The following is a 21,517-nucleotide window of genomic DNA, read 5'->3' as shown; positions in this document are numbered from 1 at the left end:
TGTAACTGAACTAGGGTTTAATATTCAAATAAACTTTCAAATACTGTGTAGCTTGGCACTTAATGAAATACCTTTTGAATTGAAGGAGTCGTGTTGAGTTCTTGTTAAAATCTATACAAATCATTGTTGAATCATTGTTTGATCACCTCTTCACTCTTCTCATCTTTGCTTTATGTTCAAATGACACAAAAATGAATGATTTTCAGCTTTATTAGGTTCAAAACCTAGCATTTATTTTATAGTGCTTATGGATGTTAACTCGGCATCCAAAGGTTTCATAAACTCGGCATCAACTAAATTATGTTCACTTAGAAATGACTAACATATCTCACTCGGCATCAAGTTGACCTTCAAACTAGGCATATCCTAGAGTTTTACACAACAACCAAAGGTAGCTCAGCATCTTCTACAAAATTTTCAAGTTTTGTCTTGGCATCTTTTCTCATGTAGATTTCTTCTTTGTATCACTTCTTTGTTCCCTTGGGCTGATGTATGATACATCTTTATTTATGTCAACCCCATATACCTGTCTCATACTTAATTGGATGAAATGTGATCACTTGACCTCTTGGGTGAATTGATCCCTCCATTAGATGTATTTGATCCATCTCTTCTTTGCCATGTCTTCTCCATTTCTACCCTAATGTATTTCACATCAATCTTTTCTTTACCCTCATTGACTTCTAACTTGGGTGCATTGACCTTTGTTGGACAATATCTTCTTACATGTCTTTTTTTCAAGCAACTGAAACATGTAGTTTGACTCAACCATCTATTGTACTTTCCCTTGAAGTGTGTTCTTATGTAGTTCTAAGGAACATGACCATATTCCTAACAGTAATGACAATTTTTCCTAGTATTGTAATCCCAATTGTAATGTTGTGCATGATTGTTTCTCCTTACAAGCTGATTAGGTGTCCATATAGACTTTGATCTGCACTCAAAAGCTCTATGTCCATAATTTTTGCAGTGGTAGTAATGACCATCAAATTGTGGTGTCCTCATGACTTTGGCTCTGCAATCTTGTGTTAGGTGTCCTTGCATGTTACACTTGTGGCAATAACCTTTACTTTTGGATGTGTCTTGTTGATTGGTCTTTCTACTCCTGCATACATTAGCAGTGTGCCCTCTTTTATTACAGAAATGACAAGTGGGTTTAGAGTTCTTACCTTTGTCACTCCTTTTCTCTACACTCTTTGATGTTTGACCTTCTTCAATACTGGTGAATCCTAGTCTTGAGGTGTCATTGCTAGATTTTGGTGATTTTAGCAATTGCTCAAAGTGCTTGATGGCTTCACTTGACTTTTTGAAACTCTTTTCTATCTCTTTTTCTCTTTTCAACTCATTTTGCAATTGTTCATTCTACATTTTCAAAGTGGATATCTCAATGTCCTTCATGTTTAGCTCATGATGAGCATTCATCATCTGGCTAAGTGTATCCAATTACATGTTGGAAATCCTTGTAAGTTCTATGGACTTCTCCTAAACTCTATTAGCAAGGTTTTTTTTGTCATCTTCAAGCATGGCTCTATCCTTAATTGCTCTTTTCTTCTATTCGATTATTTCACATAGCATCATGGCTTGTGAGTCTTGTTCCATCTTAAGAGATCTTATCTCTTCTACTTGAGTTTTGTTTTTCTCCATCACTTATGCTATTGCTGCATCAAATTCCTTAGAATCTCCATTAGCAAACACTTGTGTGGTGTTAATCTCCTTGTAGTGTATGTCATTCTCAGCTATGGCTATGTCCTTCCTTCTTTTTAAGGATTTTCTCAGTTCCTCTCTAGCTTCCTCTACCTTGTGTAGAGTGAGGTGCACATCAATCACCTGATTGTCTATGATCTTCCCAAGTTTGAAGACTTCCATCTTCTAATCTTTTTCTCTAAGGTGTTAGGCTTTTCCTTGTGAGAACCAAAGCTCTGATACCAATTTTTGAAATGTTCAAATGGGAAGATTACTTCTGAGAGGGAGGGGTGAATCATAAGTAACTAATTTTTATCCTTTTAAAGCCTCCTTCACACATAACTAAAAGTAAAATACATGCATGTAAACATATAAGAAAACATGAAATAAAAGCATGCATCAACACATGTCACAAAATATTTGATGACCCAGAAACCCTCTAGGAATAAGAAGGTAAACCTGGGGTGGGGATGACATGCACAAAAATTACTACAACAATATGTTCAACCACTTCTGATGGTCTACCCTATTAAAGACATTACATTGTGTCAATAGTGACCTGGTTAGAGAATTTAAAAACACTTTACAAGAAGCATCACCCTGTTAAAGGATTTACAATAGGTTGTTAAACCCACTTAATTCAATAGGATTTTCATCACCTTCTCCAAAGGTTCTCCTACCTAGCTATTAAGCTAACTTATCAACATAGCATTTCATCATCTAATACAATTGTGAGAGAGTATTAGAACAATAGATCTGATAGAATGCAATCTCTAATTGCTGGGTTTAGTTGCTAGATTTGCTCTTCCTATTCTAATCGTTTCTTGATTTGATCTTTGTGTGTGTCCTATGTTATGTTTTGATCAACTAGATGTGTAGATGTTGTTAATTTCACTAAGTCCTTGACACCTCTACTGATTGCTCTATTCTACAACAGTTTCTTGATAGCTCTAACAACCTCAACAACCTTTTGAACAAAAAAAATATGGTGTCTAAATCTCCTTATAAAGACATTGTGGACTTAAAGTTTTCAATGCAATCATGAACTTAAAATTCCTACTCGAATCCTTGGTTTTCACCTACTGGTTGCATGTTGTCTCAAATTTTTTGATTGGTTGCATGTTGATTTCATAGGTAAATGCAAAGGCTTGATCTTATCTTCTTATCCCTTCGTGAGTCATGTAAAAATGGTTTTACATCTTAGTTTGTAAAGGTACAAACTATTATGTTGATCATGTGTTACTCGACACATATTGCATTACTGGTGCTCGGCACATGTAAGTTTCTGTATTGCTTCACACCTATTACACTCTCTATGACTTGACACATGAACTTTCCTAGATCACTCAGCATCCATTACTCTCTGTGTTGCTTTGCATATGAACATTCCTGTAATACTCGAGACGTGTTAGTTTTTTGGATTGCTCGACACCTAAATATTTTTGAATCACTCGGCACATACTACGTTCTATGTAGCTTGGCATATGTTACTTTCTTAGCATCCATTGCTTGCTCGGCACCTAAAGTCACTCAACACCTATTGAGATTTTGACTCAGCCCATACTATAATTCACTCAGCATACATAGTGTACTTCGCATATAAGGTGGAAATGGTTAAGTGTGTTGACACTTGAATGTCAAAACAATTCTATGACCAACACCCTTCCTCCATAATTGATTATTCTCTCTAAGAAGGACTCCTACTTGTAGCAGTAGAAATAACATGGAAACTCTACATGTTCTTTGATTATATGCACTAGCTGGCTATATATCCATTCAGGTCCAAACAACCATGCCTAATCATAGATTACTTCATCCTCCTCAAGTCCTCTTATAGTCTCCTTTGAATAATCTTCTAGGAGAGGAATATCATCACACACCTCCTTATCAGGAGTAAGGTGATTAGCATTGGGGCTTTTAGTGAAACTCTCGCATAATTGAGCTTCATCAACCTAGGTAAAGAGAAGCTTCTTCTACATAAGATCTTTCATTAGATGAGCATCCACTTCATTGGATTCAAGAGTCAAATCACCCTCAGATATATAGTAATCATCATTCTCATTATCCTCCAATGTATCAAAATTATTTTTAGAAATGAAAATACCAAGAGCAGACATAGGAGAAGGAGAAGAAAAATCAACGATTAATGGCCCTTCTTTAACTTGATTTGTATTTTTACTTGGGTCATCAAGTGATTTCGAATGGTGGCAAGGTCCAATAGACAACATCTTTCTCTTTCGCAAGAGGACTTATATCCATTGTTGAGGTAGAAGAGGTTAGAGGATGAAAGTTCAGAACAAAAATTTCGTCTTTAGTCAAATCTTTCTTAGGACAGTATTCCTTAATAGTGAACAATATTACCTTGTCTTCTTGAAACTCTTCTTCATACTGGTAGGTTTCTTCATGGATTTTTTCTTGCATACCTCTTAGTTTCCCATAATTGAATGGATGCTTCAAAACAAGATGATGAAGACTTATATTGTCTCTTCCTAAAACATCAGGAATGTTCACCTACTCTTTAGACATTTGGAAATCATAAGAAGTAGAGCCAGGTGACTTCGTCAAGGGTTCTTTGAGTTTAACTATCTACACTTGTTTTAGCCTCTTGCTTTCATCTTCTTCTAGGTCCTTGAGTGTTTCGAAAAGGGTACAAATGTTATTCCACAACATCTTTGACATATGATCATCTTCTATGTTGATGTTCTCTCAGACTGCATAGGAGATGCTTTCTCTATAGTGATAAAAAATATCATGAAGCACTTTGTCATCCATGGCATGGAGTTCTACAAGAATGAGCTTTAGCCTTTCTTGCCTCAATTTCAACTCCTCTCTTTACATGCCTTTCATTTTGTAGAATCTAGTTCACACGCATTCCCATAGAGATGTAGAAACATGATCCTCTTCAATGTTGATATTCTCTTAGACGGCATGGGAGATGATTTCTTTATATAAAAATTGAAGCTCTTGCAGCATCTTGTCAGTAGTCTCATTGAGTTCTTGGAGAGTGGGATTAGGCCTTGGCATTCTCCTAGTCTTTGAATTTGGCATGGCCATTGAGTTATATTGGACCTCCTTAGATCAAATGGAATATGTCCTTCATATAGAGTTGCCAGTATTCATCCTAGGGAATACACTTTTAGATTTCTAAGAATGAGAAACCAAGCACTGGTCTTTGATTCCAATCACCAACATAGTAACCAAAAAATGTTGGTTAATAGTTTGTCCCTCTTGCTAACTTGTCTTTACCTTGACTCTAGACACCTAGAATGTGAGGAAAAAAAAGGATGTCACCAACAAATAGGTTTGTGTGTGTGTTATATCACTTCCCTTTGAATTATAAGGTACATGTCCCTTATATGTAAGATATACAATGAATTGTGTTTTTATTTGATTAAAGGGTGACTATGGGGTATGCTCAAGTAACCTAAGAGTAGAAGAGGCTAACTATATTTCTCATAGGCATAATAAATATAGATGAGATTTAGGGAAAACTACTAACACTGCTCCTACTCCTAAATGCATCTATACTACAAAATGCAAAGGGGTTGTAATGGAAAATCAACATCTATGACCCTAAGTGGCTCTTAGACCAGTCAAGGTTTCCTTGTAGCAAACTCCTAGCTCAATTCAACTCTAACATCACATTACACATGCAAGGGATACAATGCAACCAAGGAAAGGAGAAGAAACACGTGGAATACAACAATTTGACTTCTTTAACTATCAACACTTACTAACTCTCTAATCAATTAGACATTAATAGCTCCACAATGTATTTGTCCTACAATTATGAGGAGAAACTAATCTACATGCATGCTTTCTCAGCTAAAGGAGACAATGAAAGAAACATATGCATGATAGTCTTAAGTGTAATTAAAACATAACCTTACCTAGTTGTAGACATCATACAAATTCTCCATTCCATACACATCTTGATTCTCTCTCAATAGTCTCTTCTATGAGGGGAGAAATGCATGAAACTTGTCAATCCTTGTATTCACTATGAAAGTTACATTTATAGGCCTTTAGATATCTGGCCCTTACAATTCATTATTACATTTTAGAACTTGAACCATTTAGAATACGACATACAAATAGTCACCCATTACATAATCATACATTAGAGAGAGAAGAGGGAATTGTGAAGATAAGGATGATAATGAAGCATCCCAATATTTTTGTCATGATCTTGGCAGTTGACCTTCCTCATCGACAACTGATACCACCGATGTCCTTTTCTATCCTTGGATTTCCCTTAGAAATTTTCAATCTTCCTTCTGCGCCATCAACTACATCTTTAGATTCTAAAAGACACCCAAGTTTAAATGACCATTGTCAATATATCTTTCCTTATTGCCTGATAGATAGTTGTGATTAAGTCTTCGTGTGTTGACAAAGAAAATGCCTTTACCTTCTCCTGACACATGGCACTATTTAATTTATTTTTCTGCTTTAACCCTTTAGCATGATGTCTTTCCTTTACATTGTCCTAGGAGACCATTGGTTATGGGCCCACTTGCCACCTGCCATTATTTCGTAACATCTTTTGCCCACCTTCACTTCTAACATGTGACAACATTGGGCATCCTTTCTAGAGATTAACTGAAGTGATCTTGTACTTGCAGGAAAATTTCCTGAGATGAAAGAGGCATCATTGATCTTATCCTTGATCAATGACTGAGATTTATCCTTCATATTGATTCTTGTAGGTCCACCTTATGCCTTCTCAACATGTAGAATCCTTTTTGCACCCTCACAACTTGAAAAGTATCAACTATTTTACCACCCATATTATTGCATTAACTATGTGAAATTGACTTTCATCTTGTGTGCAAATTTGCAACTTAAGATCTCAACTTCCTGTTTAACTATGCGATGTTGGAATGACTACATACTTAACTGCCTAGGTCACTTTTTATAGCTTTCAAACTCATCTTTCATCACATGAAATATAAGCTATGATGTTGTGGAAAGCTTTGATCTAATATTCATGTGACGATTAGGGATCCATCTCCAAGGGAAATTGACCTTTCAACATGTGACATGAAAATTCTAGTGTATTCTATGCCATTGATTTGACTTGACTTGATGATAAATTGAAGTTTAAAACTGGGGAACTAAAATTGCTCTCACATAACTATACATCTAACTACTTAACATTATTTAGTCTAAGTAGAAATCATACACATAGGGTGGTAGAGAGAAATAAATAACACCTAATCAAGCACATAAAAGAATGTATGCAAAAAATAAAATAAAATGAAATAATGCGTTGGTCAAGGAAACTTTTGAAACCAAATAACTGGTAGGTAAATAAGCATTCTATTCACCCTTCTCCATCCTTCACATTACACACCATAATTCAGAAATTGTTCTTTCACTTTTCCAAATCATTTGTCTTGTTAATAATAGACCAATTCTCTTTTATTTTCCCTAATGGATAGATACATGAAATTAGAAGATTCTAAATTTAAATATCTTTTTATACAATTAACCTTTGTAGATGTTTTATTTAGATAACTTGGAAAGAAAAATACAACAATGCCATACATGATTTAACAGATAATAATCAACAAGATTGACTACATGGCATGCAGAGGTTTCTCACAGATGACTTTAGTTTTACTCATTTCATCAATTAAAATAATTATACTATATATAGTATTAAAAATGATAGTTCTAACCATAAAGAAATTATTTGACATGATTAGATTGTGTTGAGAGTAGATCATAGACTAACTAACAAACATACTAACAAACAATATTTAATCAATTGCTAAAGCTTGGCACAATTCCAAGTACAAGTGATTTTAAGAAAATCATTATATCTTATTCCATAGGGTCATCTAATCAACAGTAAAAAATATATTTCTTTAGGTTACAAATTGTGCTATTACTTATTTACAATATATTTCTTAATGAAAACTTTATCTTGCAATGATTTTATTGCTAAATCGATGGACTTGAGCAACCGGCTCATTCAAAAAAAAAAATTATACAACTCAAAGTCAAGGATCTACTTTCATTTCACAATCATATTCACAATCATAATAAAAAGAAAGATAAGAATGATAGAGGAGAAATGAGAATGATACACTTAATATATTGCCTAAAAGGAATTATTTGTCCAGATCAATGGAGTCTAGAAAATAAAGTTCTTAACTTCCAAAATTGGTTATTCTATTTTTTTTCCACAGAGCATTATAGAATCTGAACTGTACAATAAATTAGATGGTTTCTAAAACATGATTAAACTGAATTTTTACATGACCATTTTATTCTTAGAGGGCCCTAGTCATGGAGTTTACAAAATTTAGACTATCGCAGTGATATTACTATTGTTGAAATTGCATGGCAAGTGATAATTAAAGGATTAACATTGCACCTCTAGTCTCTATGCTTAGATATTTTCTATTAAAAATTTATTGAGAAAAAAGATCACAAATATAACTAAACTAGCAACCTTCCCTCTAATTAATGGAAAGAGTTTTCTACAGTTGGCAAGTACTATTAGCTATTCGATTTCAAACCAACAATATAGTCTACTTGACATTTCCCAACGCTGCCATTACCCATGAAAAATATAAGGTATTTGGATTTATAAAGAGCAACAATTTTATTGAATATAATCACCAAACCATTACAAGCATAATAAACCTATGTATTTAGCTAGTTTCACATCATCACTACTAGAGTTTTCTAAAAAGAAATCTATAGCTACAAATGATATCTCAGTCAAAGCCTTTGTGAGGTAATAATAAGATTGTGGATAACCCTCATTATTTATTAATAGAATTTTGATGTAATTATTGTTTATAAAATATGTAATTGAAAGTAACCATCTTACTTCAATAGAAATTGCAATATCAATATAATGACCTTTCTAATTAAAGAAATGTTTCTAAAAAAATAACATTACAATTTTAAGTTGCACAAATGGTTATAATTGGATTCAACTATCATATTTAATATTTCAACAACAATTTATTTCAACAGTTAAAGAATGAAGAAATTGGAACTAGGAATGTTTGATATGAGTTCTAAAATTAATCTTATCTTCACCACTGTTTTAAAACTTTGTTGGTCATGTGTGTTCTTCCTTCCTCATTCTTCTCAAAGCTCTTTGAAAAATATTTTCACTACTCTCTACTCACATAGTTTGTTTATAGTGGTGCCATTGTAAATGATAGACATAGGATAGGAATAAGCTAGTAGAGTTGATTCCTATCCAGCATGGGCATTAAAAAAAAACCAATCAACTTTATGGTTGGTCTAGTAAGTATGAAATATCTTGGGCCTCCTCCTCTTATCAATGACACACTCCAATTTCTTTCCCAATGTCTTAGATGTTGAATTCAACTCGAGTGAGTAGTCTGAGTTCATGATTAATGTATCATGTCTTTTAATCTAATGGTAACTTCTTTAAAAAATAGAATACTATAGTTTAGCTAATTAATAAACTATTCATTAATCATTGCCCACTCTGCTAGATCTATGGTTAAGTTCATCATGCAACTTAAAACACTTTTAAGTTGATCATTAATTTTGTAGTTAACATTTATTACTTTAGAAGATTATTAAATTTAATTTATTTCTATAATGGTTCCTTTACCTTAAAATATTGTAAACAAAATATTTTCATTAATCTCTAATTTTCAAATAAGTACAACTAATTGTATGAGGAAATATTCAAATTAAACTTAGCTTTGATTTGTTTTTTCACAACAGATTTTAAACTAAGTGGTGTGTGCAAACATACTTTTTCGATCACATCCTTACTGAGGAGCTAGCCTCCTCTACCTCAACCACCCCTCGTCTTCACATTCCTATGTAACAATAATAACTCAACGTGCTATCAGTAAGTTAGTCCCAAATCCAAATCGAAATAAATTGAGCATATATTCATTCATCATTTACATTTTATATTTCATCAATAAAATTAATCATATTTAATCGTGTGTTTATTTCATTTTTTAACATCAAGATATAGTATTAATCACGTGATATAAAAGTATACACCATAATCACATGTCAAAAATAATTAAACATCAAAGCTATATAAGGTTAACATATACAAATGTAAATGCATCACATGTGATCAACTAACCATAGTGACCTAGGTCAATAACTATCTGACCTACTCAAAAGAGTCAAAAATAAATAAATAAATAAATCATACTGAAATATAGAGTCTAAATTTGGCTGTGACACATTGAAATTTTGGAACAGGGTGTGTAATGTTGAAAATACAACATAATGGTTTAGTCGTAGCCTTCATAATCGTCCAACTCTTTTGTATGTGGCATGCCTTTTTGTAGGGAGGCTTATCTACTCCACCATCCAACTCTTTTTTAACCCTCTTAACATGCATGACACGGGATGAGAGAAACATTTTGACCTCTAATTTCTTAAAGCATTTAGGGTCCGTTTGGTTCATGGAATTTAAAAAACCCGAATTTCTACAAACCTTGGTTTAGCCAAATCAATGTTTTGTATATCTTCATTCCGATTTTTGGGATTTTACTGAAACCGTTTGTTTCACTCAGAAGATGCATGTGAAGACACATTTTTATGCGTTAGCTGGGAGTTGAAGACAAATTTCAAAATGTAGTGTTTTTACAGTCCTTAAAAAACAAAACCAGGTTTTGATTTTCAATTCCTACTTTTTTTAGGAAGTTGGAAAACCTGGTTTTGAGGCATAATTGGAAGTCTCGTATGCTAATTCTGTTTTGCAAATTTTGAAACAAACGCACAAATTTTTAAATTCGATTTTGAAAAAGCCAATTTAATCTTCCAGGAACCAAACGGACCCTTATCTTCAAATCTTTTTGATGATCACTTTACTTGCCACCATTCACGTTCCCATCAGTCTTCGGAGATATTTATTTTAAAAGAGCTTGGAAACTCTTGTTTTAAGTGCACAGGGGAGTGAGTTCAATCACCAACACCCTGGAGATGGCCGAAAAGAGGGCAAAATCTAGCTTTAGCCTGCCTTTTGCAGCTTCGGTGGTTATTCATCTCAAGAGTTATGCAGCTGCAGTCGAGGCTCGAGACACTCTTTCCCTGCCTCGCTGGCTGGAAATCAGACATTAATTTCCAAGAACGGCACATTTGAATTGGGATTCTTCAACCCAAATGGAACAAAAAATTGGTATATTGGAATCTGGTTTGCTAATTTACTAGAGAAGACGTTCGTTTGGGTGGCCAACAGAGAAACTCCCGCGAGAAACAAGCCTGGCATTTTGAAGCTGTCGAGAGAAGGTAAACTGGATCTGTTTGATGCGGAGGGTAAGGCTACTTGGTCAGTCAACACATCGAACAAGGCATCCCGGGCTGTGATGTTAGATTCCGGTAACTTTATCATACTGAGCAATGAAAACAAAAATGAAACGGTTTGGCAGAGTTTCGACAATCCGACAGACACCTGGCTGCCCGCGACGAGATTCGGTGGATGACAAAAGCTGGTGTCTTCGAAAAGCTGATCGGATCCCGCTCCCGGGCTTTTCTCTCATCAAGCGGGTCCATCTGGCGCCAAGCAATTGGTGAATTTATGGAATAATTCTGTGAAGTATTGGGAGAGTGGAGTGTGGGACGGTAAAATTTTCAGTAATGTTCCAGAAATGTCAAACCAAGATTTCTTCAATATCAGCGTTCAAACTAATGGCTCTAGTTTGTACGAACGTTCAACACAGACGCGCAAGATGCATGGGCTGATACGTTTCGTCATGATGAAGTCTGGAGATACTCGACATCTTGTATTCGATGGCAGCAAGTGGAACATGGTCTGGTCTGCGCCCAGAGACGAATGCGCCGTATATGCTCTCTGTGGCCCTTTCGCTATCTGCAACTCTGGCAACCTTCACTTCTGCAGCTCTGTAAATGGATTCACTCCCAAAGTCAATCAAGCTTGGGATTCCAGGGAATGGTGGTCCAGTGGCTGTGTTCGCCAGAGCCCTCTGAATTGCAGCACCGACATATTCTTCGACTCCAACACAACATTGCCCAATGATTATTATGCGTCTTCATACGCCGCACCCACAAAGAAGGATTGCGAGAATGCATGTCTCAGCAATTACTCGTGCACAGCTTATGTTTTCAGTTTGCCTTCAGGGCCCTGCCACATCTGGTCCGGAACTCTGCTAGGCTTGCGTAACACTGCATTTGAAACCAATTCAAATGTCTTCATTCAAGTAGCTGCCTCCTTCCAAATTATGAGCCACGATCGCCCTCCAAATTCAAACCTATCTTCCTTCTAGTGCTATGTATTCTTGCTTCTCTCGTCATTTTTGCGGGTATCTTTTCATTTTTGATGTGGAGGAGGCGTCAAGATCGGCTACGATTTATTGAACGTTGTGAAGAATATTCTTCCGACTCTTTTCTTAGAATGTTCAGTTACAAGGAGTTGAAGATTGCGACAAGGAACTTCAGGTCTAAGCTGGGGAGCGGAGGATTCGGCTCAGTTTTCAAAGGATCTCTACCAGGCGGTGCACTTGTGGCCGTGAAGAAATTGGAGTCCAGTTCGAGCCGAGATGACAAGCAATTCAGAGCCGAAATTAGTTCTCTTGGAAACATACACCATGCTAATCTAGTAAGGCTTCGACGGTTTTTTGTACAAGGACCCAGACGGTTACTAGTTTATGATTACATGCCCAATGGCTCCCTAAGTTCTCTTCTCTTCCCTGGTGATCAAAGGAAGGTACTTGACTGGAAGACCCGTTTCCAGATCGCTCTAGCGACTGCCCGAGCTTTATCTTACCTCCATGAGGAATGCAGAGATCACATCATTCATGGTGATGTGAAACCCGATAACATTCTGCTCGATGTTGATTTTGGACCCAAGTTGGCTGATTTCGGGATGGCAAAGCTTGTGAGCAGAGATTTCAGCCGCATAGTGACCACAACGAGAGGGACGAGAGGTTATTTGGCTCCAGAATGGATTTCCGGACTTCCCATCACTCCCAAAGTTCATGTGTACAGTTTTGGTATGACTCTGTTAGAAATCATTTCCGGGCGAAGAACTCTTGATTTCAACGTGGAAGATTCAAGTATGTATTACTTTCCAACATGGGCTACAGCCCAGATATGTCGTGGGAACACAATTAATATTGTGGAGAAGGGTATTGCAGAGGAGAAAGATATTCAAGAGATAAGAAGAGCAATTGTCGTGGCATTACTATGCATTGATAGAGATGAGAATATGAGGCCAAGTATGGGGCAAGTGGTGCTGATACTCGAAGGGAAAGTTGAGCCTAGAACTTCTGTTCTCATGGAGACGCAAGCAAATTCAGGTGACAATGATACTGATAGTGATAGCAAAGACAATGGCAATGTGGTCAAGTTAGAATAATATGTAACTGCCGGATGCATCCTAAAATGAAGTTGGAATTGGCATAGAAGTCAAGTTTAGAATGTAAGAAAAGAAAGCATTAAGGATTTGTATATAAGTTAGATTTCTAAGTTTAAAGTTTAGGAGAGGAAAATATTTATTTTATTTTATAATATTAGTCATATATTTCTATATTTATATACATATCTTGTTTCATTTTTTATATGATTTAATCTTATGACCTCTCTTTCAATTGTATGAAGTTCCTTACCACTAAGTCTATTTAAGATGTATCTATAACCTTAAAATCTATGTTAACAAATGAATTTTAATCATTACTAATTTACTTAGTTTAAAAGTGATATAACTAAAAATATGAGAGTTAATAATTTTTTTCCCTTATTTTTTATATTATATAGTTAGTCATAAAGTATATATTGCTTGGTGGAAAGGTTCTTTTCCTTCTCACTATATTTATTTTTATTCAAGGTAGAGAGTTGATGGATACTTTATCTTTTATCAAAATAAATTGTATGTGTTATATCAAAAGAAAATAAAATAAGAAATCTGTAGAGGTTGACTATTTAGAAGGGAAAATAAAGGTTAAGACGAAAGATAATGTGTCTACATTCATTAATTTAGATTTTGTGGATAAAAATTTGTATATGGGTCAAGGAGTTGAGGTTCAAATGATAATTCAACAAGATGTATAGATATTTTTCTTTTCATATTCATTCATATATTCGATTTGAGAAAATAAGACCATCCCTTTCAATTTCTCTTTGTCCTTCAAATTTTTTGATTTGAAGAGTATGCATTAAAAAAGGCATTTACCTCAATATTTTTCCTTTTTAGTAGGAAAGTTAGGTTTATTTTTTGTTTGATGTATTGATGTTCTTCATGACTATTTTGATTATAAAAGCAAACATTTAACTCTCCCTTGCTCCATTACTTATGAGTTATCCCTTTTGAATTTATCAAATTTGTCTTCTTTCTTCTCTTCTTTGTCATTTTTAGTGTTTTCTTCTCCTCTTTGAATTTTTGATGATTTTCATTTGTTGTAATTAGAAATGGTGCCTGAGTAGATTTCAAAGTACCCATTTGCATTAACTTTTTGGGTTCTCTTTGAAGATCAATAATGAAGTTATTGAGTGAGAGCATAGACCATGAGATAGTATGGGTTCTTTTTTGTGGAATAGAAGATAAAGACTAACACAAAAGATGCAAACGATAGTTTTAAAGTGGGTAATGGATTAATTGTTCATTTTTCTAAGACCAAAATATAATATCATGGTCATATTGGGACAAAAGATACTCAAATGAGTCCAAACAAAAAATGAACTAACTATAATATAATTCAAATATGAAATGATATGTTATGGCTAACTATCACACCAAAATTTAGGGAAGTGATGAAGAACAATGTTGGTGCTACTGCACTAGTTGACAATCAACAAATGGAAATATTGAATATGGAATAGTAACTTTGAAAAACTCAAAAAAGTTATTGTTGATAGTCAAAATACATAATTATTTAATATGAAATGACAACTTGGGCAAAATCAAAAAGGCCAAGGTTGAGAGGGATCATGATAGTGATATGACGAATGATTCTATCAATAAATTTTGAACAAAGTATCTCTATTAAGAGACACGGTAATATAGAAGAAGCATTATTTGATCAGACATAATGATCATGATTTATAATAGACTTTCTCACTATGGAATTCAGTACCATCCATTACTAATCTAAACACACACACAAAGTGCCCATTCATTGAATGCATGGACTACCACTTTAAACAATACAAAAGAGAACTATGGTTTTTAAATTACTCCAACCACACATTGCTAGACAACATGGATAAGCAATAACATGTCCGTTCTAAATTAACTTACCAATTTCACTATACATATAGTAGTTTTCTAAGATATATTAATTAATATCAAAATATGCATGATGATTACCCAACAATCTAAAACACAATATGATATTTATAAAAACAAAATGTGTCCATGAATTTGAAATAGAACTAGTCATGCTTAAATTATTAAAAAATATGGTAACCAAATATTTGTATTACAAAATGGATAAATTATTAACTTAAAATATGAAATTCATGCCACTAAAGATATCATCCATCCAAAATATAAAAGAAAACATTAGCAACATATTATAGTGAAAATGACAGTAAACCTTGACAATACTGACAAAAAACCACTTCAAGTTAAAGTCTTAAATATATTAATAAAAAATCTTCGTTACACCAAGTGAATAGGTTTACATGACCATCTCAGTCTCAAAAAGATCAAACAAAACTTTAAAGAACTCTCACAACCTCAATGATCAATCCCCAACTTTTTTCCACTTATAAATGCGTATTATTTCTTACTATCTTAGCCTTGACACAATTTACTAGATATGTCAAGTCCATCTACCAAATAAGTGGCTACGAGTTTCACTCAAAGTAGCCTCCACTTAACTAAATATTGATAATTATAATTAAAAATCTAATTGACTAAATGTTTTAAGCTTATACTATGTGCAAGCTCCTCTTTTTTGAGGGTGCTATTCTAAATTAATCACATCGCTATTTTTATTGGTAGTAGTGTCACTTTGGTTGGTTCCATTATTCATTTGTGAAGGAGATGGCAGTTTTGTCTTCCCTTCAAGTATTAGCATGACTTGCCCCATGCTTGGCCTCATCTCCTCCTCCCTTTCAATGCATAGCAAGCCTACAACAACCGCTCTTCTCAACTCTTCAATATTTTCCTCCTCTGCAACACCCTCTTCTACAATACTAATCATGTTCTCCTGACTAATTTGAGTTGTAGTCCATGCTAGAATGTAATACCTACATGAATCTTTGATGCAGGAACATCTAGGTGTAAGAGAAATCTTGCATCACCCAAAAATATTTTATTTTTAGTCTTTTCTATTTTAATAAGGACTAGTAGATAGGGTCGTCACTATTTATGGGAACTTGCTATTTTTAGTACATTTCTCACATGAACTTGGAATGTGCTCATTTTCTACATGAAGGTTCATTTTAGAATTATAATCCTACCATAAAAATCTCATTGCTCCAACTTAAGTATCAGAAAAGTTGATTGCAGAATTTCGGTGGAAAATTTTGTAGAAAAATATTTAGGCTCACCATTGGAGGCCTTAGAGTACCTAGATGAGGTCGAAAAACTCAATGAAATGCTTGCACCATTACAAGCATATAGATCAGGAGCTGGCATTTCTAAAAAAGTGGTTATAATAGCCAATCGGAGCAACGGTTTGAGAGTTATGGTCTTCTAAATTTGGGCTACCCAAAATATCTAAATAATTTGTCAAAAATGTATTTAGCTGACTCTATATTTATTGTTAGGGTCTGTTAGCCCTAGGAATTAAGTTTGAGCATCTAGAACCTTCCTGTGCAGCATAAAATTGCCTATTTAAGTAAGGCTCGAACATTGTCTAGGACAACTCTGGGTGGTAGTTCAAAGCTTAGTCTTGCAGATTACTGTAATGAAGGAACTCATGTGGGTTAGTATTTTGTACTTATGAATTCTGTAATTTCACATTTGTGGCACAAATAAGAAGTTTATTTTTTTTCTTGCATAATTTTTTGTTGTTTATTTGTTTTTGTTATGTGTTTGTGGTATTAAGGGGAGATACCTTTATCAGTCTTGTACATTTATGTCCAAACTCTTTCACCCAAAAAAGATTCCTAAAACAATTATACTAAAATAGTATATGTCAATGTTTATAGTGATGGGAATGTTTGAAATCCATTCCAGAGCCAAATAACCTCTTGATCACCTCATGGTCATCACTATGCGGCTGAAATCTCTGCTCACAAGCTTTGCCATCACAAAATCAGCCAATTTGGGTGAAAAATCAGCATCAAGCATGATGCTCACGGGCTTTATATCCCTAAAAATGATGTGTTCCCTACACTCCTTGTGGAGGTAGACTAAAGCTTGAGTAGTTCCTAAAGTGTTCTAGAATTGGGTCTTCTAGTCAAGTATCTTCCATTTGGTTTTGGACTTACCAAAGACAAGTAAGGAATTTAGAGAGTCATTGGGAATTTAATCATAAACTAGTAACCTTCTAGATCCTTCTAATCAGATTCCCATGTTATATGCTTCCAAGAGAACTAATTTATGCTCAGAATTTCTTATCATCTTGGCCTGAAGTGGACTCCAATTTCTTCATGACAATAAGTGTAGCATTCGGTAGAGATCCTTTGAACACTGAGCCGAATCCTCCACTCCCCAACTTAGACCTTGTTATTTTAGGTAGCTTGGATATTTGTTCATCCATATGTACTTAATTATCAAATAATTATTTTGCTAACTAATTATTTCTTTCCATATTTTATTGGTGAAGTTGTAGTCGTGTTATTTTTTGATATTGGCCATGAATTAATTTTCAACAATTTAATAATAATTTACAATAGGAGATCAATAATCAATGACTGCAATAAGAATTTTCACATGGTATCAGAGAAGTGTTGAGGGTAGAAGAGTTTTTCCCTAGTAAATAAATTAAGGGTTTATTAAAACCCAGGTTGATCTCTTTAGATTTATTATTTCTTTAATCCCTTGAGATGGCTTCAGCTGGTTTGAGAGATCAAAATAGATTGGATGGTGCCTCAAATTTTGGTACCTCGAAGGCCCAACTTTCTTTATTGTTGGAAGAGAATAGTATCAAGGATTATGTTACCACTATTGTATTTGTACCTATAGATGCTACATAGCTTGCAGTATATAAGAAGGATGATGCCAACGTGAGAAGGATAACCCTTGATGGTGTCAAGGATCATATTGTTCCACATATCTCAGAGCTAGATATAGTGAAGAAGATGTGGGATTCCATTCTAAATCTATGCTAGAATGCAACCACCAAAAGGAAGATTATTCTCAGAGAGAAGTTCGAGAATACCCTAATGAACTAGGGAGAAGACATCACAAGTTTTCTCACCAGGCTTAGACTTGTCAAGGACAAGTTAGCAGTTGTTGGAGATGGCCCTAGTGATGATGGGCTAGTGAGAATAGTTGTAAATGAGTTTACTAAACAATGGAGTGTCCTTTTTCAAGTTGTCATTGGATGAGATAGCTTACCAAGTTGGGATCGATTGTGGACTTATTTCACTCAAGAGGAGTTTAGACTAAGTCTTGTCAATGGGGCCAACAAGAGTCGAAAAAGTGAGGTGGAATAGGAAAATATTGTTCTAGTGGAAAAAGGGAAAGCAAAGAAGGGGTCTAGAAAAGGATCAAATTCACAAAGTAAGAAGAAGAAGGACCTTTCTAAGGTCAAGTGCTTTGGTTGTCATGAGTATGGTCACTATGTTAGTGATTGTCTAGAAAGGAAGAAGGCAAAGAAGCAAGTGGTAGCTTTAGAAAGTGCAAAAGAACTCTCTAGTAGAATGGAAGATGAGTTTGTAATTATGGCCTATATGGTGAGCTCAACCTCATAGTGTGTTGGTATATATATAGTGGGGCATCATTTCATATGACAAGAGTTAGAGATTACTTCTCCATTTATAAGGAGAACACCAATATCAAGATTTGTATGGGAAACTTGTCCAAACTCAACACAATTGGGAAAGGGAATATTTAGTTTTAGAGGGAGAATGGGAAGATAATTCCACTTCATGATATGTTGCATGTGCCAAGCTTAAGTATGAGTTTGATTTCTATATCTATTCTTTGGGATAGGGGGTATAATGTACTCTTTAGAGGGACACATGTGTTGATTAAGCACAAGGGTTGGAAATCATCCATAACTATTAGAGTTAGGAGTGGTCAACTTTAAAGGTTGCAGCTTGATACTCCTAAGGCACTCATGAGTAGCAGTAATACTAGAGATCTTGGAGAGCTATGGCATAGAAGGATGGGCCATATTTATCATGGAGCACTCAAATTGCTTTGTGAGATAGTAATAGGTATTCCAAAGGTGAGCACAAAGCAAGATGATGTATGTAAGGGATGTGTGTTGGTGAAGTTTGCAAAGCATCGTTTCCAAGGAGTGACACCAGATCTGAGGGTGTTCTTGATCTAGTACATTTAGATGTATGTGGACCGATGTCGAAAAAGTCTCTTAGAGGATATGAGTACTATGCTACTTTTATCGATGATTTCTCCAAGTTGACCTAGATATACTTCTTGAAGAATAAGGATGAGGTTTTTAGTTAGTTCCAAGAATTCAAGGCTCTTGTGGAGAACTCGACAGGAAGGAAGATAAAGGTTCTTAGGTTAGAAAATGGAGGCGAGAACAAAGAAAATAACTTCCAGGAGTTCTTTACTAGAGATGGAATCAAGAGAGGGTGGATTATTCCTTGCAATAGAGAGGAAGAATCATTCTATATTAGAGGTGGCAAGGGCTATGCTACATGACTAGGACATGCTCCACTATTTATGGTCAGAGGCATGTAGTACAATAGTCTACATTTAGAATAGGGTTCCACACAAGGAACTAGAGAAGATGATGCCCAAGGAAGCTTTCACAAGAAATAAACCATATGTTGGTCACTTTAAAATATTTTGGAGTTTGGCATATTGTCATATTCCAGGTGATACACATACCAAGTTAGACAATACTGTGGAGAGAGGGTACTTTGTTGGGTACAATGAAACCTCAAATACATAAGAAATTGTTAGATGTGATGCTAAGTTCATGGAGGACAAGGCATTTAGAAAGTCCAGATAATTGCCAATAGATTATCAGAGTAAGCAGCTAGTAGAAGCTCCAAGGCCCAGTCAAGGGCATCAAAGCACAAGTACAATTACTAGTACAAGTGTAGGCTCAGGAAATGAAGATTCATAGAGCATGCAGCAATAGGTGCAACATGAAATGTATCAAGAAGACTTAGAGGTTCATATTTCATCCTCTAGAGTTGGCAGCAGGAACTATGAGGTTCATAATACACAAAGAGATACTCAAGAGTTTGTGGGAGCTCTTAGAAGGAGTACTAGAGAGCAAAGGCAGCCAGTCAAGTTTAATGACTATGTGGCATTAGTTACTCAGTTGGTAGATAGTGAACCTTCCAACTATCAGGAGGCTACATGATATCAGGTATGGCAGGATGCTATGGTTGAGGAGTTTAACTCAATAATGCATAATGATGTGTGCGAGGTAGTGCCTAGACCAATAGATAGAGTAGTAGATCCAAATCATGTTGGATCTATAAAATAAAGCATGATGCAGATGGTCGCATCAAGAAATACAAGGCAAGGTTCATGGCCAACACATTCTCTCAGAAGGAGGGAATAGACTATAAGGAGACATTTGCTCCAGTGGCCATGTATCCTTCTATATGAGCTGTGATCTCATTTGTAGCACATATGGGATGGAAGATCCATCAAATGGATGTCAAGACAACATTCTTTAGTGGTGAATTGAAGGAGGAGGTATACACAGAGGAATGAGAAGGCTTTGTAGCACATATCAAAGAGACCCATGTGTGTAGATTGAAGAGAGCATTGTATAGACTCAAGCAGTCTCCTAGATCATGGTATGAATGCATTGATACATACTTGCAAGAAATGGGCTTTGTGAAGAGTGAAGTGGATGCTAACCTCTACTAATTAGTGGTTGGGGTGAGGTTCTCATTCTAATTCTTTATGTGGATGACTTTTTTCTTATAGGTGCACTAGGGCTCATAGAGGATTGCAAGAGGTACCTTGCAAAAGAGTTTGAGATAAAAGATTTAGGATTTATGCACTACTTTCTAGGCATGGAGGTGTGGCAAATAGATGGAGAGATTTTCCTTGGTCAAGGGAAACATTGCATTGAGATCTTGAGGAGATTTAGGATAGAGGATTGTAAAGCCATGTCTACACCCATGATCATGAATTGGAGGAAGGTAGATACATATAAGGAGAAGGATGTAGATCCCACTTTATATAGGCAATTGATTCGTTCGCTTATGTACTTGGCCAATAGGAGGCTAGATATTGCATTTGTAGTGAACTCTCTTAGTCAGTTCATGGTTGAACCAAAGACAATGCATTGGACAGCGGCCAAGCATGTATTCCATTACTTGTGTTGTATAGTTGAGTATAAGATCAGATATGTTTGAGGTGAAGGTATCATATTGATAGCCTTTACTAACACAAATTGGGCAAGAAGTAAAACAGACAAAAAGAGCACTTTAGTGTGTTGTTTCATTTTGGGATCAGGAATTGTAACTTGGTTCAACATGAAGCAAAAGTCTGTGGCTCTAAGTTTAGCAGAAGCAAAATACATAGCAGCTAGTATTGTGACATGTGGAGCTATATGGCTTCAAAATTTGTTAATATCCTTGTTTGGTCAGAAGGTTGAGACTAATGTGATACACTGTGATAATCAGAGTTGCATCAAGTTGTTTGAGAATCTAGTATTTCATGATAGGTCTAAACATATAGACATTAGATATCACTTCATTGGTGATTTTGTACAATTGGGGAGTTGTTTAGCTATAGTACATACCTACAAAGGAGCAAGTAGCAAACATTTTGACTAAGGCATTGGGG

General features: G+C 35.2%; 1 pseudogene; it reads left to right on the top strand.

Annotated features, from left to right (window-relative positions):
- The first annotated feature begins 10,638 nt into the window (after positions 1–10,638).
- Positions 10,639–13,030, top strand: LOC149539366 (G-type lectin S-receptor-like serine/threonine-protein kinase At2g19130 pseudogene; annotated as a pseudogene).
- The last annotated feature ends 8,487 nt before the right edge of the window (positions 13,031–21,517 follow it).

The sequence above is a fragment of the Cupressus sempervirens genome, chromosome 9, assembly GCF_028749045.1.
Source record: "Cupressus sempervirens isolate cs-2001-9-10 chromosome 9, ASM2874904v1, whole genome shotgun sequence".
NCBI classification, from domain to species: Eukaryota; Viridiplantae; Streptophyta; class Pinopsida; order Cupressales; family Cupressaceae; genus Cupressus; species Cupressus sempervirens.
Note: the sequence above shows the minus strand (reverse complement) of the source record. Positions and strands in the feature narration are given on the sequence as shown.